The sequence below is a fragment of the Mirounga leonina genome, unplaced genomic scaffold (genome assembly GCF_011800145.1).
Source record: "Mirounga leonina isolate KUSES-001 unplaced genomic scaffold, KU_Mleo_1.0 Mir_174, whole genome shotgun sequence".
Taxonomy (NCBI): Eukaryota; Metazoa; Chordata; class Mammalia; order Carnivora; family Phocidae; genus Mirounga; species Mirounga leonina.
Genome location: NW_023270451.1, coordinates 6,624,694 through 6,648,885, shown reverse-complemented (window position 1 = coordinate 6,648,885; position 24,192 = coordinate 6,624,694). Strand labels below are relative to the sequence as shown.

At 37.3% G+C, this 24,192-nt stretch overlaps 1 protein-coding gene and 1 non-coding gene across 2 annotated transcripts in view; one reads left to right on the top strand and one right to left on the bottom strand.

Annotated features, from left to right (window-relative positions):
* Positions 1-24,192, bottom strand: part of RSBN1L (round spermatid basic protein 1 like) — a 65,776-nt gene that overhangs the window by 36,235 nt on the left and 5,349 nt on the right. The window lies entirely within an intron of this gene.
* Positions 6,342-6,453, top strand: LOC118021422. Its single transcript, XR_004682168.1, has one exon. It is a non-coding gene; the product is annotated as a U6 spliceosomal RNA (small nuclear RNA).

Genomic DNA, 24,192 nt, shown 5'->3' with positions numbered 1-24,192 from the left:
AATAATAGTGCTGTACTAAAGAGTCTTAACATCGATATCATTTGATTCTTATTGGTACCACTATGGAAAACCAGCTCTTAAATAAAAATCATTGTTTTCATTTGGTTATAATAAAATTTACTAGTCTTCACCTGTATTAAAGTCATTATAATAATATAGAGATGAAAGCACATACACAAATATTAGATGAATCACTTCAGTAAGGAGAAAGTCAAACTTATAAAAAGCATTGTTAGAGAATCCTTTTAAGAGATATTTTTAATTTTCTTAGAGAGGAGTGAGGGGGAGAATAAGAGGGGATAGACAGAGGGAGAAGGAGAATCTTAAGCAGGCTCCACACCCAGCATGGAGTCTGATGGGGGCCAGATCTCACAACCCTGACTTCATGACTTGAGCTGAAATCAAGAGACAGACTTGATTAACCGACTGAGCCACCCAGGCACCCCTTAAGAGATTTATAATACAACAAAAATCCATTTATCTGCAATCTTAAGAATTCATTCATAGTTTCTAGATAACAGAAGATTGGCACTATTTTTTAATCATTCTAATAATTTTCAAAATGTATTACATACTTCCCTGTTTACAAAAATCTAAGAAATATAATTTAGTCTTTTCATTATGACAAATATTTAAACTCATTATCATATTCATATTGATGAACTCAAAAGCAAAACAAAATTCACCTGTTCAAAACTACAGGATTTGAGCATCATTTAATTTTTATTGTCTTGGGTGTCATTTATTATTCCACATATGAGAGGTGACAGTTATAACTTCTGGCAGTCATCAATAGGCTCATTCTCATCTGCTCTGTGCTAAGAAATCAGACCAGGTCCATTAAAACTATCCTGTATAATACAGTAGGCAGGTTCTCTCTAGCCTTATTACAGCAAATTTCACACTGTATTCTTTCTGATATAAATGTATCTTTCTCTTTATAATCATTCCTCCCCCCACCAGAGTACAGTGTATGTTCCTTAACGGTAGAGAAGGCTCTAACCCAGTAAGTGCTTGTTGGATTCATGAAACAGGTCCTGCGATATAGTAAGAAATTACTGCATTACTTTCTACAATACATGGTAACTTTCTTTCCTCTTAGGTGCTCTATGTTGATCTTTGTTAATTCTTCCTTCTTTTCCTAGTCATACCACAGCAAGGAAGGAAATTCTTAGTCCTTACAGCCTTCCAGAAGTAGTTCCTCAAATTTATTTCCCTTTTCTAACGGGCCTGGTTGTTTTTGACAAAAAAAAAAAAAAAATCCTAAGATTTAATGAAGCTACTCCTCCAAAAATGTTAGGGATCCACAATTTTTCTATGTGTCTCAATAAAAACAAATAATTTTCCTTAAAAGACCATGGGGTAATTTCTTTTTTATACAGATCTCTTTTTATAGGAAGAATTCTTACAACTTAGTATTTTTTTAAAAATAAGAAAAAATAGAGAAAGAAAATAACAGTGCAGGGGTGCGTGAGTGGCTCAGTTGGTTAAGCATCAGACTCTAAGATTTCGGCTCAGGCCATGGTCTCAAAGTCTTGAGATGGGCCCTGCTCAGTGGGGAGCCTGTTTGGGATTTTTCTCTCCCTCTTCCCCTCTGCCCCTCCCCCCCACCCCTGGGAGCACAAGCATTCATGTGCGCTCTCTCTCTCAAGTAAATAAATAAATCTTTTTTTAAAAAAATAGAAAAAGGTGCAAAGGACATAAAACAAATTCCAGAGAATGTTAATGTCAAGTAAATATTAAAAAAAAGTTCAACCTTATCAGTCTTCAAAAAAAACCACAAATTAAAACAATATAAAACCATTTTCACTTATCAAATTGACCATTTTTCTTTTTTTTTAAAGACTTTTTTTTTTTTAAAGATTTTATTTATTTATTTGACAGAGAGAGACACAGCGAGAGAGGGAACACAAGCAGGGGAAGTGGGAGAGGGAGAAGCAGGCTTCCCGCGGAGCAGGGAGCCCGATGCGGGGCTCGATCCCAGGACCTGGAATCATGACCTGAGCCCAAGGCAGACGCTTAACGACTGAGCCACCCAGGCGCCCCCAAATTGACCATTTTTCTTAAGAGTAATGGCAAAGGTTAAGTAAAATAAGCACTTCTACAGAATGATAAGTATAAACTAAAAAGTCTTACTGGAAGGCAATTTAACAATATGATGGAAAGCATTAAAACTGATCATTCCTGGGACACCTGGGTGGCTCAGTCGTTAAGCGTCTGCCTTCGGCTCAGGTCATGATCCCAGGGTCCTGGGATCAAGCCCCACGTCAGTCGGGCTCCCTGCTCCCGAGGGAAGCCTGCTTCTCCCTCTCCCACTCCCCCTCTGCTTGTGTTCCCTCTCTTGCTGTGTCTCTAATAAATAAATAAAATCTTTAAAAAAAAAAAAACTGATCATTCTTGGGTGACTCAGTAGGTTAAGCATCAGACTTTTGATTTTGGCTCAGATTATGATCTCAGGTCAAGAGATGGAGCCCTGCGACAGGCTCCGTTCTGGGCATGGAGCCTGCTTGAAATTCTCTCTCTCCCTCTCCCTCTTCCCCCCACAAAAAACAAAAATAAAACAAAACAAAAAAAGCCCAATCATTCCTATGATCCCAGAATGCCACTGCTAGGATTCAATAAAAAGGAAATAACAAGCCAGCACAAACATACATGCCCAGGAGTCCTCATCTCATATTATTTATAATTACGAAAAACTGTAAATATCTTAAATGTTTAACAAATGGAGACTGATTAAATAAATTTGGGTATATTCATTAATGGGAAAATACGAAGCCATTTAAAATCATGTTTGAGGGATGCCTGGGTGGCTCAGTCGTTGAGCGTCTGCCTTTGGCTCAGGTCATGATCCCAGGGCCCTGCTCAGCGGGACCCACATCAGGCTCCCTGCTCAGCGGGAAGCCTGCTTCTCCCTCTCCCACTCCCCCTGCTTGTGTTCCCTCTCTCACTGTGTCTCTGTCAAAAAAAAAAAAAAAAAAAAATCATGTTTGAATAATAGTTAATATCATGAGGCAGGGATAATGTTCATGAAATATTAGAAGAAAAAGGCAATTTAACATATATAAATGTAAACATATAAAATGATCCTATGTATCATATATATATATATCTGTGTAAATATATGAAAACTCATACACATATATTTAGGTATATACATCTGTGTATACACACCACACACAGGAGTCTTTAAATAAGGGAAATCGTTTAAAAGTTTACATAAAAAACAGTAGGACTTCCCAGTCTTCCCACCCTTGTCCCAAAGAGTCAAGTAATCATTCAATCTCACTCCTTAAGGCAAACATCCACTTTTCGTTTTCAGGAGAAAATGAACAGGCTTGAACCTCAGGTACCCCAGGCAAGGCAAAGGGTGGAGCTAAAAACAACCTGATTGTACTTCTCTAAAATGCTTAAACTGAATTGAATTGGGAAATTAAAAAAAAAAAAGAACTTTTAGAATTTAAAAATACAAAGGCAAAACTGAAAAACTCAAAAAGTTGGAAGGTAAGTTGAGATAATCTTCCAAAAAGAGAGCAACAAGACGAAGAAGTGGAAAATAGCAGAAAATAAGGTAACCTGGAGGACCAAATTCCTAAAGGATTCAGGAGATCCATTATCAAATTAACTGAAATTTCAGAAAAGGAAAATAAAATTTTATAGGGAAGAAAAATACCAAAATAAATAAATAAAAGAAATTTTCTCAGAAAAGATCAGTCACCAAAATTAAGATTCCATCAAGGGATGAGTACAAAGAATGGAATTCACAGTGGTAGCCCCCCTTCCCACACACACACCAGGCACACCATCATGAAATTTCAGTACACTAGAGATAAAGAAAAGATCCAGTCTCCAAAGGAATTAAAAAAACAAAACAAAACCAGATCACATAAAAGATCAGGTAATAGCGTGGAACTCTTCAACATGACAGTAGATGCTAGAAAGCAATACAACAAACAAGTGCCTTCAGAATGCTGAATGAAAATAATTTTTAACTTAGAATTCTTTAATCTGCCAAACTATCAATCAAGTATGAGGGAAGACATGATCAGACAAGCAAAAATTCAAATATTTTTATCATACACGCATCCCCTCTTAGGATATGCTCAAGAAAATTTTAAGGACTAAACAAAGAAGGAAGAAGGCATAAAACCAAGGAAGCAGGAGACCCAGCACAGGTGGGCACACAAGGAACTACCTGTATGAAAGCTGTGCAGGTGGCTTAAAGGGTAGCCAGTTCAGACTGAAGGACAGCAACAGAGCACTGCAGAAAGTACCTCCAGGAATAAAGAGGAATTGCTATATCATCTCTTATCACACAACACAGAGAACAGGACAGAAAATGAAGATGTAATAGATATAAACAGAGCTTCCTGACTTACAAACAAGGGGATTTCATCTCAATAAATCCATTCGTTGTAAACTGAAAGTATCATTAAGTCAAAAATGCATTTAATACACCTAATTCACCAAATGTGCTCAGAGCACTTACATTAGCCTACAGTCAGACAAAATCATCCAACACAAAGTCTATTTTATAGTAAAGTGTTGAATATCTCAAGTAATTTATTGAATATTGTACTAAAAATAAGAAAAAGAACGGCTGTATGGGGACAGAATAATTTTAAGTGTATGGACTGTTGACCCTTGTGATCCCATGATTGACTAGCATTATGGCTCACTGCCCCACCCAGCATCACCAGAGAATATCCTACCACATATTGCCAATTCAGAAAGTACAGTTCAAAATTCAAAAGTACAGGGACACCTGCGTGGCTCAGTCATTAAGCGTCTGTCTTCGGCTCAGGTCATGATCCCAACGTCCTCGGACTGAGCCATGCACTGGGCTCCCTGCTCAGCGGGAGGCCTGCTTCTCCCTCTCCCACTCCCCCTGCTTGTGTTCCCTCTTTCACTGTCTCTCTCTGTCAAATAAATAAATAAATAAATAATCTTAAAAAAAAATTCAAAAGTACGATTTCTACTGAATTGCATCACTTTCGCACTATAATCAAGTCAAAAAATTGTAAGTCATTGTAAGTTGGAGACCATTTATCTGTGTGTAAAGAGAGCCAATTCTTTATTATGAAAACCCAGAAGACCATACAGAAAAGGATCTCTGATCTGCACTCAACAGTATTTGCAAAGTCATAATTAACACTGATTATTATGTTTCAACTAAGTTTTATGAAATTACTGGGTAGGAAAGAAGCTAGGTTATAAAAGTGCTAAATTCTTCTTAATCTTAAGAAGAATGCAATATATGTCTAAAACTGACCAATAAAAAATTAAAAGGCAGTATGAGCACTTTATTTAGAAATTTGGAATTAAAAGAGTTAACAGCTGGGGGCCAGGGCAGGGACTAGAGAGAGTTAGGGCCAATTCTCATTATAAACCTTTCAGTACTGGGACACCTGGGTGGCTCTGGGTGGCTCAGTCGGTTAAGCACCTGCCTTCGGCTCAGGTCATGATCCCAGGGTCCTGGGATCGAGAACTGCATCGGGCTCCTTACTCAGTGGGGAGCCTGCTTCTCCCTCTCCCACTCCCCCTGCTTGTGTTCTCTCTCTCTGACAAATAAGTAAAATCTTTAAAAAACAAAAAACAAAAACCTTTCAGTACTACTTGATTTTTTTTAAAGATTTATTTATTTGAGAGAGAGAGAGAAGAGAGTGCATGCACGTAAGTGGGGGGAGGGGCAGAGGCAGAGAATCTTCAAGCAGACTCCCTGCTGAGGGGGGGATAGACCCCAAGACCCATGAGATCATGACCTGAGCTGAAACCAAGAGTTAGACCAATAACCATCTGAGCCACCCAAGCACCCCTTGATTTTTTAAATTAAATTTTATTTTTAAAATTTACAAAGTCATGGGCCTTCCTCTCAAAAACCGATAACCCCATTCTAATCATGAGAAAAACATAGGACAAATCCCAATTGAGGGACATTTTACAAAATGCCTGACCAGTACTCCTCAAACCATCAAGGTAATCAAAAGCAAGAAAAGTCTGAGAAACTGCCATAGCCAAGAAAAGCCTATACAGACATGATGACTAAACGTAATGTAGTATCCTGGGTGGGATTCCTTGAACAGAAAAATGACACTGGGTAAAAACTAAGGAAACCTGAATAAAGTATGGCTTTAGTTAATAATGATAATGTGTCAATACTGACTCATTAATTGCGACAAACGTATAATACAAATGTAAAATTTCAGTAAGAGAAAGTAAGTACGGAATACATGGACACACTCTAATTTTTCTGTAAATCTAAAACTCTCCTAAAATTAAGAGATTACTAAAGGTCATATATATAAATTTATAAAGGCAAAACTTAATTAAAAGAAAGAAATACAGTGCTTACTTCAGCAGCATATGTACGAAAATTGGAATTGAAACCATACAGAGAAGATTAGCATGGCCCCTAAGTAAGAAAGGTATCAAATTCACGAAGCCTTCCATATTTATGGGACAGACGGTGGCTTCCTTGTGGTGAGCACAGCATACGTATAAACTGTCACATCACTACTGGTGTACCTGAAGCCAATGGGCCATTGTGTGTCAACCACAGTCAAATAAGTAAGTAAGAAATACAGTTTGTGTGCATGAGGCTACCGTGGCACTGGTGTCAACTCTACCTACATACGTAACACAGACACACACAGTTTGTGTACATGTGTGTATAAATTTCACTCTGTGTAATGGACAGAGCTCCAAGACACACTGTTAAGTAAAACGAGCAAGTTATAGAAAAATACATATAGCATATTTAGGTTTTCAAAAACTGGCTACATATTCTTTTCTGTGTGTACATGTATTTATGTATATATGTAAATGCATAGGAAAAAGTCTGGAAGGAAGAACACAAAACACCTAACAGGGTTTACTCCTGTAGAAGGAATAAAAGGAACTCTTGATTTTTATTTCCTTTACTTCTAAACTTATATTTATTATTATTATTAATTATAATTTCTACAACAGAAAGGGATTCATATTTATTACTTATGTAATTGTTAGCCTACATCTCTTTCCTGAAAGAAAAACTGATAATTATGTTCAGACAAGTACTTTTTTTAAAGATTTAGAATCACTTAAGATCTATCAGAAGAAATAAGAAAAAAGCACTTCAAAATAAAACAATGAATATATAACCTAATACACACATACATGAAAATACTCTTCCTTTTTACAAAGTCCTCCCTTCATTACAATTGTTCAAGTGCATTTCTACCTCACTTTATATACGTTATGTCAAGTTCACGCTATAGTTAACAAAAAGAAGAATGAAAGGAGAAAATACGATACAATTATATATGTATTCTGAATATGTATATATACATGCACTATTTGTTACATTTAATAGATTTTAAGGAAAAGACAGAAATCCCATACTATACCATGACTCATTAAACCAAAGATTTTTGTTTAAAAAAGGATCTTTAGGGGCGCCTGGGTGGCTCAGTTGGTTAAGCGACTGCCTTCGGCTCAGGTCATGATCCTGGAGTCCCAGGATCGAGTCCCACATCGGGCTCCCTGCTCAGCAAGGAGTCTGCTTCTCCCTCTGACCCTCCTTTCTCTCGTGCTCTCTGTCTCTCATTCTCTCTCTCAAATAAATAAAATCTTAAAAAAATAAAAAATAAAAAAATAATAATAATAAAAAAGGATCTTTATATAAGTTCATTTAAAAAAAAATTTTTTTTAAGAAGTGTCACGGGGGGCCTGGCTGGCTCAGTCAGCAGAGCAACTCTTGATTTCAGGGTCATGAGTTCAAGCCCCACGCTGGGCATAGAACTTACATAAAAAAATAAAAATAAAAAAGAAGTGTCCTAAAAATCCACACTTACTTCTTAAGAAGTGTTGGTAGAATTTCCTGCTAAAGCTTTCAGCCACAATATATTCTTGTAGAACAAACCTCAAATAGGCTTCATGCTATCAGTTTTGCCTGCTTTGGGTATGTGCCATGATTCACACTGTAATAATGCAGTCTATGAAATCAGTTAGTCTGAACAACAACACTGATCTTCCTGATCACCCTCCCCAGACAGAAGTATAGCTAGAAATAGATCTGAAAACAAGCAGGAAACAGGAGAAAATGAGAAATAATACAGAATTGAAGTGGGGAGGAAGAGGGAAAGTAACATTACAAAAATGGAAAGGAAAAGATAAAAGATATAGTAAAAAGGAGTGATGCCTTCTCAGTCTTTTTTTAAAGATTTTAATTTTCTTGGGAGCCTGCGTGGCTCAGTTGGTTAAGCGACTGCCTTCGGCTCAGGTCATGATCCCAGAGTCCTGGGATCGAGTCCCACATCAGGCTCCCGGCTCAGCAGGGAGCCTGCTTCTCCCTCTGACCCTATCCCCTCTCATGCGGTTTCTCTCTCTCTCTCAAATAAATAAAATCTTAAAAAAAAAAAAAGATTTTATTTTGCTTGTACAGAAATATTTATTGAAAATCTCATCAACAAATCACTGAGCCATTCTATATATGACATAGAAGTAGTGTTTGGAACACTTGTTTTTAAAGAGACTTGCTTTAAGGCTAGTTTTCCGTTTTTTTATTTAACTCAATTAACCAACATATAATGTATTATTGGTTTCAGAAGTAGAGTTCAGTGATTCATCAGTCTTATTATAATACCCAGTGCTCATTACATCACATGCCCTCCTTAATGTCCATCACCCAATCACCCCATTCCCCTATCCACCTCCCCTCCAGCTACCCTAAGTTTGTTTCCTATGATTGAGTCTCATATGGTTTGTCTCCCTCTCTGGTTTCATCTTATTTTTTCCTCTCTTCCCCTATGATGCTTTGTTTTGTTTCTTAAACTCCACATATGAGTGATATCATACGATAATTGTCTTTCTCTGATTGACATATTTCACTTATCAGCCTTTTTTTTTTATTGGTCCTCACTGCAAGAGATATTACTAGCCTCTTACTCAAAACTTCTCCCTAAAGTCAGTGGAACTCCACTATCGTGACGACTCCATAACTCATGATCCTACCATCAAAACCTGCACATTCTCCTTAGGATTTTATCTTAGGTGTACCTCCTTTCTCTATACTTGTCTAAAAATGCATTCCTAGGATTTAAACTGTAACCATTAGGCAAATGAATCCCCAAACTAATCTCTCAACCCAACCTCTTGGCCAAGCTTCACCACGTCATCTCCGTAAGAGATATTTAACATCCTGGGGCACCTGGCTGGCTCAGTCAGCAGAGCCCGCAACTCTTGATCTTGAGGCTGTGAGTTCAAGCCCCATACTGGGTAGAGAGATTCTTAAAAAAATAAAAAAATTTTTAAAAATTTTAAAAAGAAAAGAAATATTTGGGGCGCCTGGTTGGCTCAGTCGTTGGGCGTCTGCCTTCGGCTCGGGTCGTGGTCCTGGGGTTGTGGTCCTGGGGTCGAGCCCTGCGTCGGGCTCCCTGCTCAGCAGGAGGCCTGCTTCTCCCTCTCCCACTCCCCCTGCTTGTGTTCCCTCTCTCAGTGTCTCTCTCTCTCTCTGTCAAATACATAAATAAAATCTTAAAAAAAAAAAAGAAAAATATTTAACACCAAAATTATCATCTTTCTTATATAAATAAGGTTCAAGCTCTCCTTTTAATTCCCTGTTTAGGTTAATGGCACAACAGCCCCTGACATCCAAATTCAAAATTCTTAAAACCTTTACACCTCCCTCTTTAGTTTTTCCCCTAACATTAAATCACTTGTTTAGTTCAGTCTACTGAAATACGTCCATCTTCCTTTCCCTTTCCACAGCTATTACCATAACTGATTAATTATCTTTTGAAAGAAGTGATCTTCCTACTTAAAATTTCTCTCCTCTCCACCAATCCACTCAGCAGTGACAAAAAAATATTCCTTGAAAATATAGTTTATCATGTCACTCTCCTCTACTTTAAACAAGTGAACAAATCCACCCTATGTAAAAAAAGAAACTTCCCACAGTATGCCATTCAAGAATCTGTATAGTGAAGACTCATACTTTAATCATTTCTTCTACTATTCAACCATATGTATATGTACACAAGATTCCAGATTGTTTAATTCATTACTACTTGAGTCTTACTCCATTCACTTAGAATGCCTTTGCCCATCCCTACTCTTGCCGACCAGAATCCTACACATCCTGCAAGATCCAGCTGAAATTCAGCTTTTCATTAAGGACTCCCTGATCCCTACAACTAGAAATGACCCCACTGCCTCCTTCTCCCTCTCTTATGATTTGAATTCTGCTTCTTTGTGTACCTGTTCTATCTGCCCTGCTGAATATAAACTCTTCTGCAGTTTTTTGGTTTGTCTTTTTTTTTTTAATTTTATGTTATGTTAATCATCATTAGTTTTTGATGTAATGTTCCATGATTCATTGTTTGTGTATAACACCCAGTGCTCCATGCAGTATGTGCCCTCCTTAATACCCATCACCGGGCTAACCCATCCCCCACTCCCCTCCACTCTAGAACCCTCAGTTTGCTTCTCAGAGTCTATAGTATTTCATGGTTCGTCTCCCCCTCTGATTTCCACCCCCCTTCATTTTTCCCTTCTTACTATCTTCTTTTTTTTTTAATATATAATGTATTATTTGTTTCACAGGTTCAGGTCTGTGATTCATCAGTCTTACACAATTCACAGCGCTCACCATAGCACATCCCCTCCCCAGTGTCCATCACCCAAGCCACCCCATCCCTCCCACCCTGTTTGTTTCCTGAGATTAAGAATTCTTCAGCAGTTTTTGTATCTAACACATCTTTGTCTTCTTCTATAGAATCTAGAATAGTGTTTTGCACATAAGATGCTCAAAATCAATGAAGTTTCCGTGGGGCAAAAGAAGAAAAGAGTTAATGTATATAAAAGCAAATTACTGATAATCATCTGAAGGGTCAGCAGTCACAGAAGATAAAAAGAAAAAAGCAACATTCAGAAAAAGAAACAAGATGCGTAATAATACAAAGTGTCTCTTACATTGCAGCTAATAATCTTTCCAATTAAATTATAAATTCCTGAAGTCAAGAAATATAAACAGCTTTCCTCTCTGCATTCCCCTACACAGTGCCAAGCATATAGCAGGCAGTAAACGTTTGTTGAATCATATAAGAAGCAGAGGACAAATTAGAGAAATTGTGACGTAATTTAAGAAAGTAAATGCTCTTATAAGACTCTAGAAATAAACAATAAAAAATAGCAGAGGTATGACAACAATCAATAAGATAGTGTTGAAGTGGGGCAGCTGCCAGAGAAGTTTCAATAAAATTAGTTTTTTCATAGAAACAAATTAAAGATTTTACCTACTCTCCTCGTCAAGGCCCAGAGCATTTAAGATTTTCTCAGGGACAGAGACTAAGTGGCAGAAGTAGGAAAAGTCCTAACCAAGTCCCCAAATTTCCAGTTAAAAGCTCTTATACCACACTTTAGGGGAAAAAAAAAAAAACATAATGAGAATTCTTTGGACCACAAATGTTTCATTGTATTTAGCTAATAAGGGATAGTTCCTAACTTATAACTGGCACATACAAGGAGCACTACTTCTAGCTCTTCTGCACCAAATCTTCTCCAGTAGATAGTTATATAATAGGGGAAGGAATGACATAGAAATGGGTTCCAGAAAGTTGGAAGGCAAAGAAGAAAAACCCTTTCTTCTAATTAAGGGATGGCTGAGATCTGACAGGCATGAGGCAGACGGTATTTAAAATACCTGACTCCTCCTCTAGGGTTGTCTGCTCATCTATACTGAGGGCAACTGTTAAAGGGTGAAAGGTCCTTATGGACTTAACTGTAAAAATTGCTGTGTTAAGAACCCTGAGATATGAAAGATGTGTGCAGTTCCAGTAACTTAGAACATAAGGACTTGCGAACTGCTGAACTGAAGGAGTGTTATGGAGCTTCTGTTGCTTGTACTTGTAAAATCAGGGGCTTATGCTATCTCTGATGAACCTTTCTTTGCTAGTATTTTATGATTCTACGTTTCTGCTTTTTTTAAGAAGGGGAAAAATTTAGTATAATGACTCATAAAGCAAAAACGTCCTATGTTTTGTACAGTAATGCAAAAAATGTTTCTGCCTGAAGATATTATGAGGAAGTTCAAATTGTACAATACTTATCTCTCTTACTATTCAGGAATAGGCAGTTTGCTCTAAATACTGAGACCAAAAAAAACAAGGAAGAGAATGTTGAAAATGATGTAGTTTAAGACGGCTGTGTATTAAGAAATTCTAAACATACTATAATACGTTGGAAATAACTCAGGCTTTGTAATCAGACATACTTAATTTCCAGCTGCTCCTGCCACCAACTGGCACAAAACAAATTACTTATTAACTATGTTGTGCCTCAGCATTCTCACCTGTCAAAGACAGTAGCACTTATCTTTTAGATTTTTATGAGGATTAAAAGCAACATATGCATTATTTCCAACACTATGCCCAGTATATATCACAGGCACTTAACAAAGGTAGCTAGCATTTTATTAAATATAAATAGCAGAATTGTATTAAGAAGGCATCTAGTAACACACATAGAGTGACAAACAGTATAGTAACAGTCGTCCCAAAAACACAGAATCACTAAAAGGAAAACAAAAAATAAATATATATATACCTACATGAAAGCCAAGCCAGATATAACATGAAATAGTGGTCTGGGCTCCCTCTCCTACCCTAATAAAAAATTTCAGGTCAGGCTTACTTCACTGACCGACCACGAAAGATCTGCCTCCAAAACAGAAGTACAAATAGCTTTCCTCCTCTCAAAATACTGTAAAGGCAAGATATAAAAGTACTGAGGCACTCTACTTGGTATCTAGATCACAGACTTAAATCATTCTAGTCACTGAACTTTATACTATAGCTGTCATATAAAATGTGATTCACACATGAACTGGGGCATTCTAGACCTCTGAAGTCAACATTATACAATTACATTATTTAATTACAATTATGCTCTATAATGCAAACAGTAAGTCATATAGTTTGTAGTTAATGATAACAGCATATATGGGAACCACTGCTCTTATTATATACCCTTTATGTTTTTCATGCAACCAATTAAAGTTCTAAATTTTAAAAAGTTATGTATTGGGCGCCTGGGTGGCTCAGTTGGTTAAGCGACTGCCTTCGGCTCAGGTCATGATCCTGGAATCCCTGGATCGAGTCCCGCATCGGGCTCCCTGCTCAGCGGGGAGTCTGCTTCTCCCTCTGACCCTCCCCCCTCTCATGTGCTCTCTCTCATTCTCTCTCTCTCTCTCAAATAAATAAATAAAATCTTTAAAAAAAATAAAAATAAAAATAAATAAAAAGTTATGTATTTAGTTAATATCATTAAATAATGCTCCTATAGGTGCTTTATCTATTTTCAATTTAGAATGTACTCTAAGGGAAATTTTACAAAATATACCTATTATATTATGTAATGCATTACAAATTTTTATTTTAATTTATTTAAATCATTTTAATATATTAAAATTTGTAATACATTATAAATATTAATGCCCTACTATATGTACAGGGAGGAAATGATTCAGACTTCTAAAGCTAGGTTATAAGAAGCCTCGCTGTTTCCACTCAGGTCTCTTGGAGTCCTGAGCTGCCATCTAAGAAATCCAACTATCCTGATGAGATCACGTGGAAAGGACCCAAGATAACACAGAGAGAGAGGGGCTCGGCTTAGCATCTAGTTATCAGAGGGATGAGAAAACATCCAAGTGAGTAAAGCCATCTTGGGACCTAGTAAACAAGACCAGCCACCAACTGACCACCACTGAGCAACCCCAATCAACCCCACATGAAGCAGAATCACCTAGTCAATTCTGCTGGAATTCCTGACCCATAAAATCACTAAATATAATAAAATGGTTGTATTTTACGCCACCAAATTTTAAGTCTGTTACACAGCAAAAGATAATATATCCTTCACAAAGTCTTAGAGTCAATGAAGAAGTTGTTTGGTATAAGTTACGTATGTATAAAACTTGCACTGACTTCAGGTCAATGTTAAAACAGAATTTGTCTTATAAAACACGCTGATATTTAAAAATCAAAAGTGAAGGGCTAGAGGGGTGCCTGGGTGGCTCAGCTGGTTAAGCATCTACCTTCGGCTCAGGTCATGAGCCCTGGATCCTGGGACTGAGCCCCACATTAGGCTCCCTGCTCAGCAGGAGCCTGCTTTTTTCTCTCTCCCACGCCCCCTGCTTGTGCTCTCTCTCTCTCTGTCAAATAAATAAATAAAATCTTTAAAAAAAAAAAAGTGAAGGGCTAGAATAAAGATGCTTAGCAATATATAATGTCAGAACTATAATCAAACATCTCGGAATTATTTTCTTCCTTAAGCTTTTATGGCACTGCATCGTTGTTTTCCTATCTAGTTCGATGAATGTTACACTTCAAATAATGCTCTCTACCTAGAATTCCTTCATTTTTTTTAAAAAAGATTTTACTTCTTTACTTGACACACACACACAAACACACACACACACAGAAAGTGTGCACAAGCAGGGGGAGTGGCAGAGGGCGAAGCAGGCTCCCCACTGAGCAAGGAGCCGGATGACCTAAGCCAAAGGCAGACACTTAACTGACTGAGCCACCCAGGCGTCCCAATTCCTTCATTTCTTTACTGATAACCTACCACACTGTCCTTCAAAGGTTCTCTCAAGCATCCCCTCCTCCCTCCTGCATTCCTTCTCCCTTTCTTAATATCTGCCTACTCCCATTTCCACTAGTATCAACACTACTGTCCATCTGTCTTGGGGTATTTAACTTAGAGCATTAAATATTATAATTACTTTTTCTGGTATACTGCTAGATTGCTTAAGGTACTTGAAGGCAGAAGCTTTATATTGATTTTGTCATTTTTACTAAAACCTACCAGGACACCTAAGCACTAAAAGTGTTTGTCAAGTTGAATAGTTATACTCTGCTAACAGAGATCTCAGATTTCAAAGACAAACACAATGTTTGAAGAACCACAAAGAAATCATTTCCTGAATATTACAAAGTACCTTATTGTGATTCAATCTGTTCCTTAGGGCCCCTGGTTGGCTCAGTCAGTAGAGCATGTGACCCTCAATCTCAGGGTCATTAGTTCAAGCCCCACATTGGGCACAGAGCCTACTTAAAACAAAAACAAAACAAAAACCTGTTCCTGATTATGAAGAATTGATAACCTTTCAATACTACACACTTAACATACCCAATTATCAAGTATATGTAGAAACAACAAAAGCTTTCTTATATACCAGTAACAATCTGGAAAAAACTCCCCAAAATGAACAAAATACCAGAAGAAAACTCATAATCTGTATTAAATATCAATAGACTTTATGGAGATATAAAAGAATATAAGAGTAGGTAAAGACATACATGTAGCTTGTAAGTATAAAGAAAATTCTGTAATTACAATCTGCCCCTACTTTAATCAATAAATTTAATGAAAACCCCTAGGTGACTGGAGTCGGGGGAGGGGGGAGAGAGTGGACTTCACAAAATAATTTCCCACTTAATCAATAAGGAAAAATAAAAGTAAGGGAACTTTGATCCAAACCTCAAATACAAAAATTTTCAAAATGCACTACAGCCCTAAAGGTAAAACCTAAAACTATAAAGTATCAAAAAGAAAATGTAAGAGAAAACGTGTGTGACCCTGGGTTAGGCAAAGCTCTCTTGGTTAAGACACAAAAACCACAAACCATAAAAGAAATAAATTATGAAGTAGACTTCACCAAAATCAAATTTTTCTGCTCTGAAGAAGTGTGAAGGATAATATTAAGGGAATGCAAAGCCACAGAATGGGAGAATACATTTGTGAAATACATATCTGATAAAGAACCTGTACACAGAATATGTAAAGAATGATTACAATTTGAAAATAAAAACAACACATAATCTGAACAGACACTTCACCAAAGAAGAGACAGGGATGGAAAATAAGCACATAAAATGATGCTGAACATCAGAAGTCATTAGGGAACTGCAAATTAAAACCATAATGAAATACTACTACATATCCACTAGGATGACTAAGATTTAGTAGACTATAACAATATCAAGGGCTGGTGGGAATGAAGAAAGTACAGCCACTTGAGAAAAGTATGGAAGTTTCTTATGAAGTTAAGCATAAATTTAACCATACAACCCAGTGATTCCACTTCTAGATATTTGCTCAAGAGAATGAAAGCTTATGTCCACCACAAGATTCATCAATGAATGACTATAGTGGGCTTATTCATAACCATCAAAAACCAGAAACAATCCAAATGTCCACCAACTGGAAAATGAAAAAACAAACTGTGGTATCTCTATGCAATGAACTACTACTCAGAAATAAAAGGAATAAAGTGATTAATGCAACACTGATGAATCTCAAAAGCAATACGCTAAGTGAAAGAAGCCAAACATAAAAAAGACAGTGTAAGATTCAACTTATATGACATTCTGGAAAAGGCAAAACTATTGGAACAAAAGAAAAATCACACCCGGGACTGGAAGTATGAGCAATGAGTGGCAAAGGGAACATTTTGAGGTGACAGAAAATATCATGACTGTGCTGGTGGCTACAATGTACACTTATTAGAACTCAGAGACCTATATACCTTAAAGGGGTAAATTTTATCTTATGTAAATTATGCCTCAATAAGCCTGGTATTTTATTTTATTTATTTATTTTTTTTAAGATTTTATTTATTTATTTGAGAGAGAGAATGAGAGACAGAGAGCATGAGAGGGAAAAGGGTCAGAGGGAGAAGCAGACTCCCTGCCGAGCAGGGAGCCCGATGCGGGACTCGATCCCGGGACTCCAGGATCATGACCTGAGCCGAAGGCAGTCGCTTAACCAACTGAGCCACCCAGGTGCCCCAAGCCTGGTATTTTAAAAAGCCAAGAAAATTCTGAAAAAGAGTATGGAAGCAGGGGGGCCTTGCCCTATAGATATTAAAATCTAAAGATACAGTAAAATGAGAGTGTTACTTGAGTAGAAATGAACTGATAAATGTAAAGAATTGGGAATCTAAAAATAGACCTGAGGGGGCACCTGGCACTCAATCTGTAGAGCATGGGACTCTTGATCTCGGGGTTGTGATTTCCAGCCCCACACTGGGTGCAGAGATTACTTAAAAATAAAAAAATCTATAAATAAATAAAATCTTTTTTAAAGATTTAGAAAAATAAAAATAGATCCAAGCACACGTGATTTTAGTATAGGATATAAACTGGCATTCCACATCTGAGTGCAAAGAATGACCTATTCCATAAATGGTGTTAAAATGGTATTAAAAACTATCTGATTGCTGGAACAAAATTAATCTTAATTCCTATCTAATTTTATGTCTAAATAAATTACAAATAGGATTTCCATTTATAATGCCCTTACGGGTTTTGAAATACATGCAGATTAAAAACAAAATTTCCAGGGCACCCGGGTGGGTCAGTCGTTAAGTGTCTGCCTTTGGCTCAGGTCATGATTCCAGGATCCTGGGATGAAGCCCTGCATCAGGCTCTCTGCTCAGCGGGAAGCCCGCTTCTCCCTCTCCCACTCCCCTGCTTGTGTTCCCTCTCTTGCTGTCTCTCTCTCTGTCAAATAAATAAAATCTTTAAAAAAAAATAAAAATAAAAAAATTTCCTCTTCGTATAATGTAGTGATAAGCTTTATTTTTTTGAGATTAGAGTGTACAAAATGGCAATTCGGAAACTCGAGTCAAACATAATACAATTAGTATTATCCACACAGTGACTTTCCTTTCTAGTTCTCATACCATTAATATCTGCCTCTTGTGCTCACTTGACAATTTAACCACTGTCTGTGAGCTGTTGATCAACTTCTCATCCCATTATCACTTTTCTACTGTTCTTACTTTGAAATACCTGCCAAAATTTTCCTGAATAACAACTAGATATCTCTTCTCAGCAGGCAGAAAGGGCTGAAATGCAGTACAACTCGTTAATTTCCCAAACAGTTACTGACTACCCAGAGGTACCCTGACCTGAAACAAGATAACCACAGCCCCCAGATTTCACAGGCTGTGTGTCTAGTGAAGAAGATAACTAAATAAGTGATTAAAATGAAGTGAAGAAAGTCAGGAAGGAAGAAGTGCAAGGTGACATGGGAAGAGACAACAAGGGGACCTAACCTAGTCTAGGGAATAATAAAGGCCTCCCTTTCAAGTGGAGTCCTAAAAGATGAGTAGACATTAGCTAGGTGTAGTAGAACTGTGGAACGAGGGATAACGCGTAGACAAAGTTCTAGGCAGCAAGAAGCACTGAGGAGAAGTTAAAGAGCTAAACAAGAGCCTTGTAGGACATTTTTAGGAATTTGAACATCATCTCATAAACAGAAAAGTGACATAACCAAATGTGTTCAGATCTCTAGCCATCACTTAGGCTGTAGCATGAAAAATGAATTGAAACATCACAGATTTGAAGTAGGGAGCCCAATAAGGAGGCAGTTATACAATAATCTAGGCTAGAGATAATGGTAACTTGAACTAAGACTAGTAGAAAGGACAGTGAAAGGAGACAGATATAAAAGATGGTGATTAGAACTAACAAGATTTGGCTACAGGTTGGATGAAGGTAAAGTGTAGAATCCAGTTTTCAAGCTTGAGCCACCAGATACAAGATGGCACTGAGATAAGGAACACACACAGCAGGACAAATTTGAGTAAGGAAGGCTGAGTTTTGAACATATTAATTTTACAGTTCTGTGGAACATCTAATAGTGACTATGTCAAAGATGGATCTAAAACTCCAAACTAAGCTAAGATTTGGGGAGTGCTAACAATAGACAGTAGAAAACCAACAGGGTGATTAGCAAAGCCAGAGAGAAGAGTACTGTAAAAGGGTCCCAAACTAAACTAAATGCTGAAATAGTAGCAGCAGAGATAAGGCCAATGATGAGGGAGGCCAGGAAAGGGAGGACAAATGGAAGGTAAACTGTTAAATTGTTAGACCAGAGTAAAAGTTAAGGAATCATGCGTAATCTTGATTTTTTTGAGACCGTTTTAAAGGCTGTTAACAGCTGGCTACCTAAGAACTAAGAGAGGATCTGAGATTATTTCCTCCTCACACAAAAAGCAATCATTGTTGTCTGCCACCACAAGACTTTTACAAGGGTCCCCTCCACATATGCAATACTGAAGCATACACACACTAACAGAATCTCCTATACATAGAACAACATTTTAAAACTTTACATATTGACTCACCATTAATTTGAGCGGCATCTGATAAGAGAACTCTAATATAAGGCACTTGCCTATATCTCAAACTCATATCCATCTTTTCCAACTAGTTCTCCTGCAGGCCCACCAACATTTTTTCAATGATATGCTTACTTCCTCCATCTGAAACCATAAAATTAAATATATAAATCCTCCTCTCTTGCTACATATTTGATAATCATGAAGGCTGATCATACATTCCCTCTCAAAATCTTTTCCTTTCCATGTCCAGGAGTACCTCATTTTACCACTAAAATTAGTCTCCAATATCCCTGTCTCTATTTTTTCTCTCAGCCAATTCATCCTATACAATGCTAACAAATTAGTATTCCTTAAATACCAATTTGAATAAATTATCACTCTATTAAAAACAAACAAACTGTGCCTTGCTGTTGCCCACAGTACGAAGTCTTAACTCCCTATCCTGGCAAATAGAAAACATATTGTGGCAAACTTTCAACTGACATGAGGTGCTATTTCCCAACTTTGTACAAAATCACCAATCCCAGCTGAATGGTTCTATTCACAGACCACTGAACATGGCATGCACACTCCGGTCTCTATGGTCTTGCTCACACCATTTCCCCTAACAAGCCTGTTCCATCATCTCCATTTTCCTAAGTCCCACTTTTCCTTCAAACTCTGGTTCATTTATTTAGCAAACTAGCTCACAATGTAAGGTACAATTCTGGATAAAGGAGATTTAAAAACATTAACACAGTTTGCACAATAGTTTATAGAGCTGGAGCTCTTAAGTCAAACTACATAATGATCTAAAATTTAGATTGTATACTTATTTAATATCCTTGGGCAAGTTACTTAAATTTTCTGAGCTTCCATTCAGCACTTATAAAAGGCTAATATCTAACTAAACTTTAAAGAAGTTGTGAAAATTAAATAAAAATACATATAAAGTGCCAAGTACAGTTCTATGTGTTAATTATTATTATTGTTGTTGTTATTATTGTTTCTGTCCTCAAGAAGCTTATATTCTAGTTCAAATTGCACCCAAGTACTCACTGCATCAGCTTTTGGTCCAACTCAAAAAAGCCTGACAGAATTTACTAATCGTGATATTTTCATCATCCTCAAAGGAGAAAAGTGAAAAATGGTGACTATATACTCCCTTAAGGTATAAAGTTCATCAGTGATTCAGCCAGAAAATGAATGCCCCAGGACACTGGCTTTCCAGAATATTGTTCCACATGTCAAACCACTGAAAACGGTTCTGAATTAAATAATATCTAAAGAAAATGTATACCCTTTCTATAAAAAAACTAACAAGAGGGTGCCCGGGTGGCTCAGTTGGTTAAGCGACTGCCTTTGGCTGAGGTCACGATCCTGGAATCCCAGGATCGAGTCCCACATCGGGCTCCCTGCTCGGCAGGGAGTCTGCTTCTCCCTCTGACCCTAACCCCTCTCATGTGCTCTCTCTCATTCTCTCTCTCTCAAATAAATAAATAAAATCTTAAAAAAAAAAACCAAAAAACTAACAAGAGTAGCCACTTAAGTTTGTAATGCAAAGAGAACAGATAAAATTAATTTCTTAATGAAAAGTATTGTTTTCTTCAAATCACTTATTGAGTATAAGGCAAAGATCATAAAATGATGACTAAAATGATGCCTGCTCTGAAGGAATTGATATAATCTATTTAATATAGGAATTCATATAGGTATACAGTTAATTTATATTAGTCCACAGAGAACATTATGTAATAGAAATTATAATTTTGAAATATATATAGTATTTAACACACTATACTAATTCATATTTACTACATTAAAAAAAACTGGTAGGACTTCTTATTTTTGGCCCATGTTACCAATATTATAACAGATCATCAATTGTAACTGACTACACTCAATCTTTAACGAAAAGCATTCTGCAAGTAGCTTTCCAAAATTCAAACTATGATGAATTTAGAATTTAAGAAAACTGTTTACCATAAGATTCTAGTCTTATTACTTATTTACTTTGGTACCCAAAATCAAAATAGACTGCCAAATTTTAATCTAAATACAAGAGTAGCAAATTATTTTGAATTCCCCATTCCCAAATCGAATTCCTTTTTTATTTAGAAATAGTTTGGCATCATTTTTTAAGTCCTAACAGAATGGGTGACACAGGCAAAAATCATTAATTGATACTGAAGCCATTAAGTAAAAAATTGCTGGGAAATTGGATATTCATAAATCATCGACACACCGATTACAAACTAAATGCAAATAGAAAAATGAACTAGTATAATGGGGATAATGGTCACCTCAACCAATTTACTAATGGCACAATCTTAATATTATACGCCTCCTGATGGGATGTAATATGAAGCACACCTATGAAATATTCTTACCAAAACTATTTAATCTGGATTAATCAGCCTTGATCTTGATACCTAACTTCCAGTTTGTAATAAATACAAAGAATCAAGCTAAATACCACAACATGGATGTAGAGATTACTTAAAATCTTTAGTGGCAGCTGGGTGGCTCAGTCTTTAAGAGGCTGCCTCAGGCTCAGGTCATGATCTCAGGGTCCGGGGATCCAGCCCCATTGTTGGGCTTCCTGCTCAGCAAGGAGTCTGCTTCTCTCTCTCCCTCTCCCTCTGCCCTTCCCCCTGCTCGCGCTCGCTCTCTCAGGCTCTCTCTCTCTCGCAGATAAATAAAATCTTTAAAAGAAATAAAATAAAAAATAAACAAAATCGGGGCACTTGGGTGGCTCAGTCGTTAAGTGTCTGCATTCAGCTCAGGTCATGGTCCCGGGGGCCCTGGGATCGAGCCCCATGTCGGGCTCCCTGCTCAGCGGGAAGCCTGCTTCTCCCTCTCCCACTCCCCCTTCTTGTGCTCTCTCTCTCGCTGTGTCTCTCTCTGTCAAAATAAATAAGTAAAATCTTTAAAATAAATAAAATCTTTAAAAATATATATCACTATATATGTTTAGAAATCATGAATATAAAAAAATCTACAAGGTAACAGGTATATTAAACTAGTATCTTCAAAAAGTCAATGTCATATGAAGAAAACAGTAAGTGGAACAGTTCCAGATTAAAGTAAACAGAGAGGGACGCCTGGGTGGCTCAGTTGGTTAAGTGACTGCCTTCGGCTCAGGTCATAATCTCAGCGTCCTGGGATTGAGTCCCGCATCGGACTCCCTGCTCAGCGGGAAGCCTGCTTCTCCCTCTCCCACTCCCCCTACTTGTGTCCCTCTCTCGCTGTCTCTCTCTCTGTCAAATAAATAAATAAGATCTTTAAAAAAATAAAATAAACAAGACATAAAAAGAAAAAAAAGAAAATATCACTCAAGAAATGGCATTATAAAAATAAATACTTAGTGTTGTTTGGGATACAATGGGAAACATGGGGGTTATTGGAAGACTAAAAATGCATTGGCTATATGATTATTTTAAATGTTTTATTTTTTAAATTTTTTTAAAGATTTTATTTATTTGGCAGAGAGAGACACAGTGAGAGAGGGAACACAAGCAGGGGTAGTGGGAGAGGGAGAAGCAGGCTTCCCGCGGAGCAGGGAGCCCGATGTGGGGCTCGATCCCAGATCCCTGGGATCATGACCCAAGCCGAAGGCAGACACTTTACGACTGAGCTACCTAGGCGCCCCTTCTTAAATATTTTAAAGTTATTGTAATTATCTACTTTTAGAAGATGAAGGCTGAAATATTTAAGAATGAAGTATCATGATGTCTACAGTTTACTTTCAAATGATTTACTTTCAAGTGATTCATTGCACATATAAGATAAAATATTAACAGTTGTTGCATCTAGGAGGAAAATCTATTCTTTCAGCTTTTCTGTGTGCTTAAAATTTTTTATAATAAAAAGTTACAGAAAAAAGAAATAACTTGGAAAAAGTTTTAAAGTTCATCTTCACTTTCTCCTTCCTGTTTATCACAGTCTAAAGGGAAAAAATTAAGTTAACTGTGGCATTCTGTAGTTAGGCTCACACTCTTGCAGAGATGGGGTTGATCCAAATTCTTTACACATTAGCAATGCAACTCTGAGCGAGCTAAGAAAAACTCAGTGTTTTAATCTAAAAATATTGAGATAATACCATGGCATATGACAAGCACTCAGCAGATGCCTTTTCTTTCTCCCACCAAATCCCCAAATTTTATTTCCTAAGCTATCATGGCTGACCGCACACTGACTTCACAAGTATCTGCTCCAAATAAATGTTACTGGGAGTTTTTTGTCTCCTTACTTAGATTTACTTTTCTGATACTAAATAGTTAACCCAAACCTTGGGCACAGCTGGTGGGAATGTAAAATGGTGCAACTCCTATTGAAAACAGTTATGGAAAACAGTATGGCAGTTCCTTAAATTAAGATTACCACATAATCCAGCAGTTCTACTTCAGGGCATATATCCAAAAGAACTGAAAGCAGGGACTCAAACAGATATCTGTTCATCCATGTTCATAGTAGCATTATTCATAATAGCCAAAAGGTAGAAGAACCCACATGTTATCAAGGGATGAATGTACAAACAAATGTGGTATAAACATGTAATGGAACATTATTCAGCCTTAAAAAGGAAATTCTGACACATGCTGCAACACACACACACATAGAGAGAGAGAGAGAGTGAGTATGTGTAAGTGTGTATATGGGAGGGGTGGGGGTTGATTCTGCCCTCTTGCATCTTTTACCATCTCCAATTTCTAAGCCTTTCTAGGGGTACTGCAAAGTAAATAGGATTGTTTGGGCCTTACACTAACCTTCTATTATGCTCACTCACCCCCTCCTCCGTTCACTGCCCCCACCACAGGAATGAGGTAGGATCTCCAGCAAAACTGAATCAGAATGGCTCCAAACTCAGGTGCATCCCACACATTAAAAGGGAGAAGTGAAATGTGGGTGTGAAAGAAGGGAGACTAAGTGAAAATTTAGAAACTGAACGGTGAAACTTACAGCTTTCTTCCTCCACCAAGCACTACAGCCCCGCCATCTAAACTCATTACCTCTGCCAATCCCCTCCTCTCCATTATTCCAGT